Genomic DNA, 10,082 nt, shown 5'->3' on the forward strand with positions numbered 1-10,082 from the left:
ACGTGTATGTATGTATCTCTATATTAAAGCCTGCCTGCCTGCCTTTTTGTTTCTAACACCTGAGACCCCATATCTATGAGCGCTTATACCTTTTTAATGCATTTTTTAAAAATAATGTTTATCAGTATTATTATGAGTGTAACTGTACTGTTAAATATATTTTTTATGTATTTTTTGTGCAATCTTTTTGTCCCGCATAGCAGTTAACCAGACCTCTAAAGCTGTGCTAACCAATGCGCATTAAATTCGATTGCACACATGCGAACACGTTTACTTTAAAAAAATACGTGCGCTACTTCCGACACACGAGATGCAAAATACCTCTTATCACTCATGCACATCAGTTAGCACTCCACTTGTAATCTAGACCCTAACAGGTAGGGTTACCATATTGCCGCTTTAAAAAGGGACACATATGAAAAATACATATATCAGGGCTGCTTAAAGACATGTTTTGTATAAGAACCCTGGTTCTTATACAAAACATGTCTTCAAACAGTCCTGATATATGTATTTTTCATATGTGTCTCTTTTTAAAGTGGCAATATGGTCACCCTATTAATAAGTTGAGCTTGCATGGAAATCACATCTTATTTTATCGCTTTCTGTACATAAACACGCTTCTTTATATTATCTCTGTATACTAAAGCCCAAGATTTAAGAATTTCAAATTAACATGTTATTGTTTATGTCTCCCACCTCCCGTGTAATTTATTCTGCTGGCTATGTTTACACAGCTATTCTTAAACCCATTCTTTAAAGGACAGTCTACTTGATTTTTTTTTTTTGTATAAAAAGATAGATAACACCTTTACTACCCATTCCCCAGCTTTGCACAACCATCATTGTTGTATTAATATACTTTATAACCTCTGAATCTCTGCCTGTTTCTCAGTTCATTTTATTAGCTTTTCACAGTCAGACAATGCTGGATCATGTGTGCCAAATACATAACATTGCCCTCACTCACAGTATGTAGCAACTGAGGAAATTTTTAGATAAAATCTCTTTTTTACATAGAGATTTTCAGGTGATTTCTTTTAGTCATCTTTTTACAGCTATGCTGCATCCCTTTCAAGGGCTTCAACATTTGGGTATCACATCCCTTTTAATAACAAACACCTGAGGTGCAATAGTGCCTGTTGGGAAGGGTGATCTTGGAGATCTTTGCTTTATTTTTCTAGTAAAACACTATGGAGACTTTCTGATGCAATTTGAAGGTTTATCTTAGTTTTTAAGTTTAAGACATGTTTTCTTTCACTCTCACATGGGTTGTTTAGTCTCTGCTAGGAATATATTCATTGAAGCAGTAAATCATCTATTACTAGGGATGGGCGAATGTTTTGCAACATTCGAAAAACGGCACGAATTTTAACACATTCGTTCAAATCGAATTTCGAATGTTTACATAACATTCGATTTTCGAATGTTCGGTTTTGAATTTTACGATTACATTCGAAAATATTCTTTTTGAAAAATTTGAATTTAGATTGTAATAGTATTTCTAATGCTTTTTCTTTAAATGTAATATTAGAATTATGCAATATTCAAATTCGAAAAATTTGAATTTAGATTGTAATAGTATTTCTAATGCTTTTTCTTTAAATGTAATATTCTAATTATGCAATACGTGTATTCGAATTCAAAAAATTTGAATTTAGATTGTAATAGTATTTATAATGCTTTTTCTTTAAATGTAATATTCTAATTATGCAATACGTGTATTCGAATTCGAAAATTTTTAATTTAGATTGTAATAGTATTTCTAATGCTTTTTCTTTAAATGTAATATTCGAATTGTGCAATATTCGAATTCGGAAAATTCGAATTTAGATTGTAATAGTATTTCTAATGCTTTTTCTTTAAATGTAATATTCGAATTATGCAATACGTGTATTCGAATTCGAAAAATTCGAATTTAGATTGTAAAAGTATTTCTAATGCTTTTTCTTTAAATGTAATATTCGAATTATGCAATATTCGAATTCGAAAAATTCGAATTTAGATTGTAATAGTATTTCTAATGCTTTTTCTTTAAATGTAATATTCGAATTATGCAATACGTGTATTCGAATTCGAAAAATTCGAATTTAGATTGTAAAAGTATTTCTAATGCTTTTTCTTTAAATGTAATATTCGAATTATGCAATATTCGAATTCGAAAAATTCGAATTTATATTCAAATTCGAAAAATTCGAATTTATATTCGAATTCGAAAAAGTCGAATTTATATGTTTGTAATAGTATTTCTAATGCTTTCTTTAAATGTAATATTCGAATTATGCAATATTCTATATGGAAACATTCAAAATGATATATTTGTATCTATTATGTATCAATTTACTAGATTCCCGCCCTACCACATGAACTATTGAACTTCTGAATAGTATTTGTTAAATAGAATGTTAAATTTGAAATTTCGAATGTGGACATTCGATATAATTATAAACATTTGAATTCGAAAGTGACATTCGAAAACTGTAAATAACATTTGATTTTCGAATTTTTAAGAATATTCGTTCTTATTGACATTCGGATTTAGAATTCGAATTTCGGTAATAACATTCGTTCTACATTCGAAATTCGAAATTTTACACATTCGCCCATCCCTATCTATTACTCAGTAGTATAGGTTCCTGGCTGAAGTTTACATCCCAAACTGTTTGGCTTAAATGTCTGGTGATTATTTGGCTGTGTACTTCTAGCAAGGGTGAATCCTATCACCAAGACATGGAATTTTCTACTACAAATTTAATTTGAGCTTGAGAGATTTTGCACCTTAAAATATCTGGAAAAGCCTATTCTACCTCTATATAGTATGAGCTGATTATGTGCCACCATTACATTTCCACAAGGTGATATTAAAGATTCCATTCCCTTCAGTAAACCATGCCATCCTCTGGCTTTAAAAGTGTTGAAGCAAACAGCCTGTTCTTCTTTCTAAATTCACTTAAAGGGACAGTCAAGTCCAAAAAAAACTTTCATGATTTGAATAGGGAATGTAATTTTAAACAACTTCCCAATTTACTATTATCACCAATTTTGCTTTGTTCTCTTGGTATTCTTAGTTGAAAGCTAAACTTAGGAGGTTCATATGCTAATTTCTTAGACCTTGAAGACTGCCTCTAATCTGAATGCATTTTGACCACTAGAGGGCATTAGTTCATGTGTTTTATATTGATAACATTGAGCTCATGCACGTGAAGTGACCTAGGAGTGTCCACTGATTGGCTAAAATGCATCTATCAAAAAAAATGAAATAAGGGGGCAGTCAGCAGAAGCTTAGATACAAGGCAATCACAGAGGTAAAAAGTATATTAATATAACAGTGTTGGTTATGCAAAACTGGGCAATGAGTAATAAAGGGATTAGCTGTCTTTTTAAACTACAAAAAATCTGGTGTTGACTGTCCCTTTAAACTGTTTGCCTTTTGAAATGATAACTAGGGACTGAGAAGTCTGCAAATTGGTGCGCAGCAAAATTAAATTCTAAAAATATTTTTACAATGGATCAGCTATCCATAAGGCTTCAGATATAACAAGACCTAATTCCAACATGGCTGTTCCACCAACTGAGCCAACAATAGGATGATATTCAAATAATTGAATATACCATCTAAATTTCCCTGAATTCTGCAAATTACATTACTAGACCTTTTTTGAACAAAGGAAGAAAAATGTGAAAAACTAATGAAGGTAATCAAAACCAAGACTAAATCTTAAATTGTTTAGGATTCTCTTACCAATAATAATTTGGAGCAGACGCCACCTGAAACTGGAATAATGACTTTCTGTGCCAGCAATTAAAACAGTCAAATAATCTATCACTGCTTTATGTTTGAGGGTTGTTCACATGAGGAGATAAGATGACCACAAAAGATAATGGGATTCTTATAGAGACAATCATGATTCAGATGGAGAATGCAGTTTTTAGAGGCTTTCCAATTTACGTTTATTATCCTTATCAAAATATCCCAAATATTCTTTGTTTTATGACATTTTCCCTTTTCTTCTTTTTCTGTTGTGTTTTGTATTGTAAACATCAATGTCTGGTCTGTTTGTCCGTTGAGGTTGTAAGCAGTTCACGGTTTCCCATTTCAAAATACCAACATGCAAAAACAAAATGTGCACTATGTAACAATAAATGCTGCCCTTTCCTGTTGTGTTTTGATGCTCATGATCCCATAGCCATTAATAGAAAGCAGATCAGGGAAGATAGCATGGATATGCAACGAGGAGATAAAATATAGCACTTTACTCATCAAGTACGTTCTATTTTCTGGTTTTATTTAGATCATGACCATCATCCCTAATCCTTTCTCTGGGCATTGCTGGTCAAATGATTAGCTTTTGGCGGGATTTGCCCTGTATCATGGTTTTGTGCATATCTATAGTTAGTATCTATTTAATAAATGTTCCTAAATGTGTTTCTATGTTTTGTTCTTGCATATAGGGAGGCTTGTCTCACAATACACCTATGGGTGCTTTTCCTATCCACCAATGAGAATTGATACTATAGCATAAATTGTGAACAAAAACGTATTTCTTGTTTTAAAGCATACTTTTATTTAACCTCTTAATGACCAGCAACGTCACTGAAATTTCTATGCGGGGTTTGCTTTTTTTATAGTGCAGTCTCGCCACCAGCTTCGAGACCAGCACTATTTTAGGAAGCCAGCAGGAGGAAGGAGGGTCTAATAGCGCAGTCTTGCCGCGAGCAGACAATACCTTAATGACCAGCGACGTACAGGGTATGTTAAGGGGTTAAATATTTAAAATATAGTTTAGCATATTTTTTTCCCCCATTTTATATAAAATAAAAATTATATTCATGTCCCTTTAACTGTTTTGTATTTTTCTAATAATGTGATTATATGCTATCCATATGCTAAATCACTAGTAAGTGATACAGCATATCTGTAAAAAAACTGACTAGAAAATATCTAATGCACATCATTTTCTGTAAAAGAGGAAGATATTTTATCTCAGAATTTAAACATCCAGTTTGAGTTATTGTCCCGGGAATAGTGAGGGAGAGTGCATCTAACATGTGTAGGCACAGTTCAAGCAAGTTTACTAAGAAATCTTGGAAGATCATGGCAAAATCCCATGAGATTACAGTAAAGCAAAATGTGAACTAAGCACTGTTTAGGCTGGTTTTTCTTTTCATTCAACATGCAAAATAAAAAGCTGTATGGTAAATGCCCACACAGGAGTAACACTGGTGAACTGATGTAAGATTTAAATAAAGAAACCCCAGGTATACATTAAAAAAATCTTTTCTTCCTCATCATTGCATCATGGATACACGATCATTTAAAATAATGTAACATGGGGGGCGGAGCCAACAGCCGATCTGGACGGATGCACTTGCTTGCGACTCCTGAGTAAAGCAATATAATAGTGGCGATCTAATCTACAATTTTTACTGAAAAGCCAAAAATATCATACCGGGACCTCAGTGTAACCGGTGGGTAACAGATTACCATAATTTGAGCGGCTATTACCCGATCTCGGCCGCGTTCCAGTGCCTTAGGAGACTCAGGCCTAACTAACTGCGCAACAAGTAAAGTGCGCTACACACTTCCAGAGGATTGGGGCCTCACATTGGATTTAGCCCTATCTTGCTACTCCGGCAGGGAAAGCGGAGGTTGCAGAGAGCCCGGGAGAGCTGCAGCTTGATCCGGAGGATCCGGTGTTAAACAAGGTATAAGTGGGCAGAATTTCTTATAGGATATAGGAGATACTGGGACAATAAGTCAGTCCTGCCCCACTGACTGAGGAACACATATACAATTAATTGCACAGGTCTACACCTAGACGCCTGACGCGGACACATAAGGGTACCCTTATCTGATATAAGGACTGTAGGATCATTACCTTTATTCGCAAGCTCTAGGGCCTGGACTGTTGCTAAGTTTTGTGGGTGCTTTAGGGACCGGAACTATACTGAGAGCTGTAGCGACTTTAGCGGCATAGCCTTGCAGACACTATTGCTTTACTAGAGTGACATAAAAACCCTACTATTATCCTACACAGAGCAACAACAATACGCTGGCAAGTCTACAGTGCTGATTGGCATATATATTTGTGGCTCATATTTTATTTTCAAATGATATGTGGATTTAACAACATGAACCACGCATTTAAAATGTGAGTATTAAAAAGAGGTCCATCCGGCCAGGGACTTTTTATAGCGACTCATTGGTGGGAGTTAGAAGTGATCTGAAGCCTTTAGGGATTTTCATATATACTGCTGCAGAGTACTCTAAAGCTTTCTGGAGCCTTATTTGTGTATCTTTAGTACTTAGCTAGTTACCCTTAATTAATTAAGACAGAGGCTACCTATAACATGCCACAGGGAAGGCCGCTAACCCTGGTGAATATAAAAAGTCGGTGGCTGACTATTTCTGAACAAAACCAGGGGCAGACAAGACCTCAGACAACAGCACTGTCTCTCAGCAACGCACAGAAACAAGTATTGGTGGGGAGCGTGACTCTCATCTGATAAACAGCATGGCAGAGTCTGCAGCTTCAGATATAGTAGCCACACTTACTGAAAAGTTAAATTCCCTTCAGGACACCCTTACTAGGGCTATTAAAAACTCTGCAGCAGATCTACGTAAGGACATTTTAGAGAGAAAGCAGGAAGACCTCACAGTGGAGCAAAGTAATCTGGCGAATCATTCCCAAGTTCTGGTGGACATGATAGATTCTATCAAAACCAAGATGGCGGATATGGAAGATCGGTCTCGAAGGAACAACTTGAGATTTAGAGGTATCCCTGAGGAGGTACCACCATCTGAATTGGGTGCTTTTCTTACAGAGCTATGTGAACTGCTTCGGCCTGCTGGATTTTCTAATGAGGCTTTGGTGGACAGAGTCCACAGACTTCCCAAGGGAAGAAATGTACCAAGTGAGAAATCAAGAGATGTGATTGCTAGATTTCATTTCTTCACTTACAAGGAGCAAATTCTTAGGGCAATGTTTCAGAACCCTGCATTGCCTGAGAAATTTAAGAATATTCAGATCTTCTCTGACTTGTCTCAGTACACGATCCAGAAGAGAGGGTCATTTCGGGAGGTCACGAAAGCTTTGAGACAACAAGGAATTAAATATAGGTGGGGCTACCCTACTAAACTCCTTATTCACAGGGACGGTCATCTCTACACTGCTAATACCCCAAACAAGGGTCATCCACTACTCAAAGGTTGGATTACAAATAACACTCGGGAATCAGAAGAAACTCCCTCTACACAAAAAGAGTTTGCTCACTCCTCTTCCTCATCCTCAATCTTGAGACCATCTGCATTGGAGTGGGGTTCTCTTCCTCAGAGAGCTACCTCTACCAAAAGACATAGCCTCGCTTTGAGCCCAGTTGTGCCCATCCAAGGAGAAGATATGTCAGAGGACAATGACTGATGAGTATTGCTAACTTTGTTTGATGGTTCTAATTTTCTTTCTTATTCCTACAGGTCTTGCACACATGAACACATGAATGAGATTTAACAATGTCCTTAGGTTAAGAATGTTCCTGAAGTCTTGGCATGCACAGTTATATGCTTTTATTTATATGTTTAGTTAATTTTGATGATTCCCTTATCCAGTTTCCCCATAATTTTAATTCATATCTGAAACTTACCACATTTTATGAGTTTAAAATCTCTGGGACACATTTTCCTGGCTTTAACTCGTTACATATTCTGGAAGGTACACAGTTTATAGCTCCCTCTGACATTTAGGGCCACAACATTTGTCCTAGGAATAATATTCTCCCTTCTAGTGCTTCCGATTATAGCTAACTGTGGGAAATGGGTTAGATAACTTCATAGCATCTCTTTTTTTTATTATTTTTTCTAGACCCTACCCTGTGAGATCCTAATTAAGCTGACCTACATGTTTCAGGTTCTATGCTCTTATTACCTATTACTAAATGTGCAATATTGCTTTGTACTTATATTTACCTACATGTTTTGCTAAGCTTGATCAATGTTTATACGTGTTTGAGGATTTCTTGCTTGTTTACAGCAGCACACTCTTGGAGTAATATTTAACTTTTCCCAAGGTTTTCATTAATAACACATTGGTTACCCTTTCTGCGACTACATAACATGGGCAGAGTAGACCCTTGTTTCAATTTATGTCTGAAACTTACCACATTTTATGAGTTTAAAATTTCTGGGACACACTTTCCTGGCTTTAACTCGTCACATACTCTGGAAGGTACACAGTTTATAGTTCCCTCTGACATCTAGGGCCACAACATTTGCCCTAGGAATAATATTCTCCCTTCTAGTGCTTCCGATTATAGTTAACTGTGGGAAATGTGTTAGATAACCTCATAACACCTCTGGAGGTTTAGGGATTGTGGGGTTTTTTTTTTTTTTGCTCACCTGCATGTTTCAGGTTCTATGATTTTATTATACGTTACTCAATGTGCAATATTGTTTTGTACTTATATTTATCTACATGTTTTGCTAAGCTTGTTCAATGGTTATATGGAGTAATATTTAACTTTTCTCAAGGTTCTTATTAATAACATATTGGTTATCCTATTTGAGACTGCATAACATGGGCAGAGAGGATCCTTTGCTAAAGTTACACTGATGTTCCCCGATTTGTGACCTGAAGTGTACCATAGTCAGATGATAGAGTACAAATGACTTATATGCGACTTAGGTTTTTTTATTTTTTAGTAATACAGGGACACAATGCCCATCAGAGCTCAGGAGTGATAGATTGGTTCAAAGGTCAATTCCTGAAGCTTACACTACTAATTTGATGGTGTTTAGCTGCATACCCACAAGAGTTTAGGCATTGTTACACATTATAGCAGAATACGGACAGGAGGGTTGACTGATTGAACACTATATGCAAGACCTGCCATGACAGATCTTTACTACTTATATGTAGAAGAGGAATAGATGCCCATACCCCTGGTTATTATCTTTTAACTAACTTCCCTTACCACAACAGATGAGATTAGTTATATTACAATATTGGACAATAGATGTCCTATTTTTGGTTAATTTAGATTGTCCCTGGCCCGGACCGTTGCTCTATTCACTGAAACTTTTCAGTAGAATACGAGCCTATTCCCCCCCCCCCCCCGGGTAAAACCACAGTTTACTGAAAGTAAACAAGTGAACGTAGATTCCTTAGACTTACTCATCTCAATTTTAACGTGCTGACTTTTTTGAAGTTCTAGTTATTTTAATTGCAGACCTCAACCGAGGCATATTCTATCTCCCTGGCCCTTTTTTTTATATCTATATAGGCTCATAAGTTACTGAGGCTTTTTCTTATTCTGACTCTTGACGTGTATTCTTTTCTATTTTCCTCCTCTAATCTCCCCCTTCTCCTTTTTTTTCTTTTTTTTTCTTCTCTCTCCTCCCCCGCGCTATAAAGACAATATCTAAACTCTGTTTTGTGACCTTAAATGTAAAAGTCCTAAATATCCCTACTAAACGAAACTTATCCCACAATTTCTTCAAAAAACTCTGCAGCGATGTGGTTTTCCTACAGGAGACACATTGGGCGGTAGATAAACTTCCGAAAATAAAGTTCCAGCAATATCCGATAGTCTTCCACTCTCTCCATCGAGATAAAAGCAGAGGAGTATCTATTCTAATAAACAAAACCGTAGCCTTTCATCAAATTCATGTTGAAAGCGATCCTGAGGGCAGATTCTTAATACTAATCTGTAAAATCAATAATCATATTTATACTTTGGTCAACATATATGCCCCCAATCAAGGACAAATAGTATTCCTACGTAAAATCCTACACTTAACCGAGAGGCTGAAACAAAGAACACTAGTACTTGGGGGTGAATTCAATGTGGTGTGGGATCCCCTAGTAGACAAACAGCTCCCGAGTGGCAAGAGCTTAGATATGTTCTCTTAAACTACATCTCCCAAGTTTCGTAACCTTATACACCAGTTTTCTCTGTACGATGTCTGGAGATCGTGCCACCCGGACTCGAGGGATTACTCTTTCTTCTCATCCCCTCATCGGTCTTATTCACGTTTAGACCATTTCTTTGTTGATTCCTGGACTATGAATAGGATTTCAGAGTCCAAA

The sequence above is a fragment of the Bombina bombina genome, chromosome 1, assembly GCF_027579735.1.
Source record: "Bombina bombina isolate aBomBom1 chromosome 1, aBomBom1.pri, whole genome shotgun sequence".
In the NCBI taxonomy this organism is placed as follows: domain Eukaryota; kingdom Metazoa; phylum Chordata; class Amphibia; order Anura; family Bombinatoridae; genus Bombina; species Bombina bombina.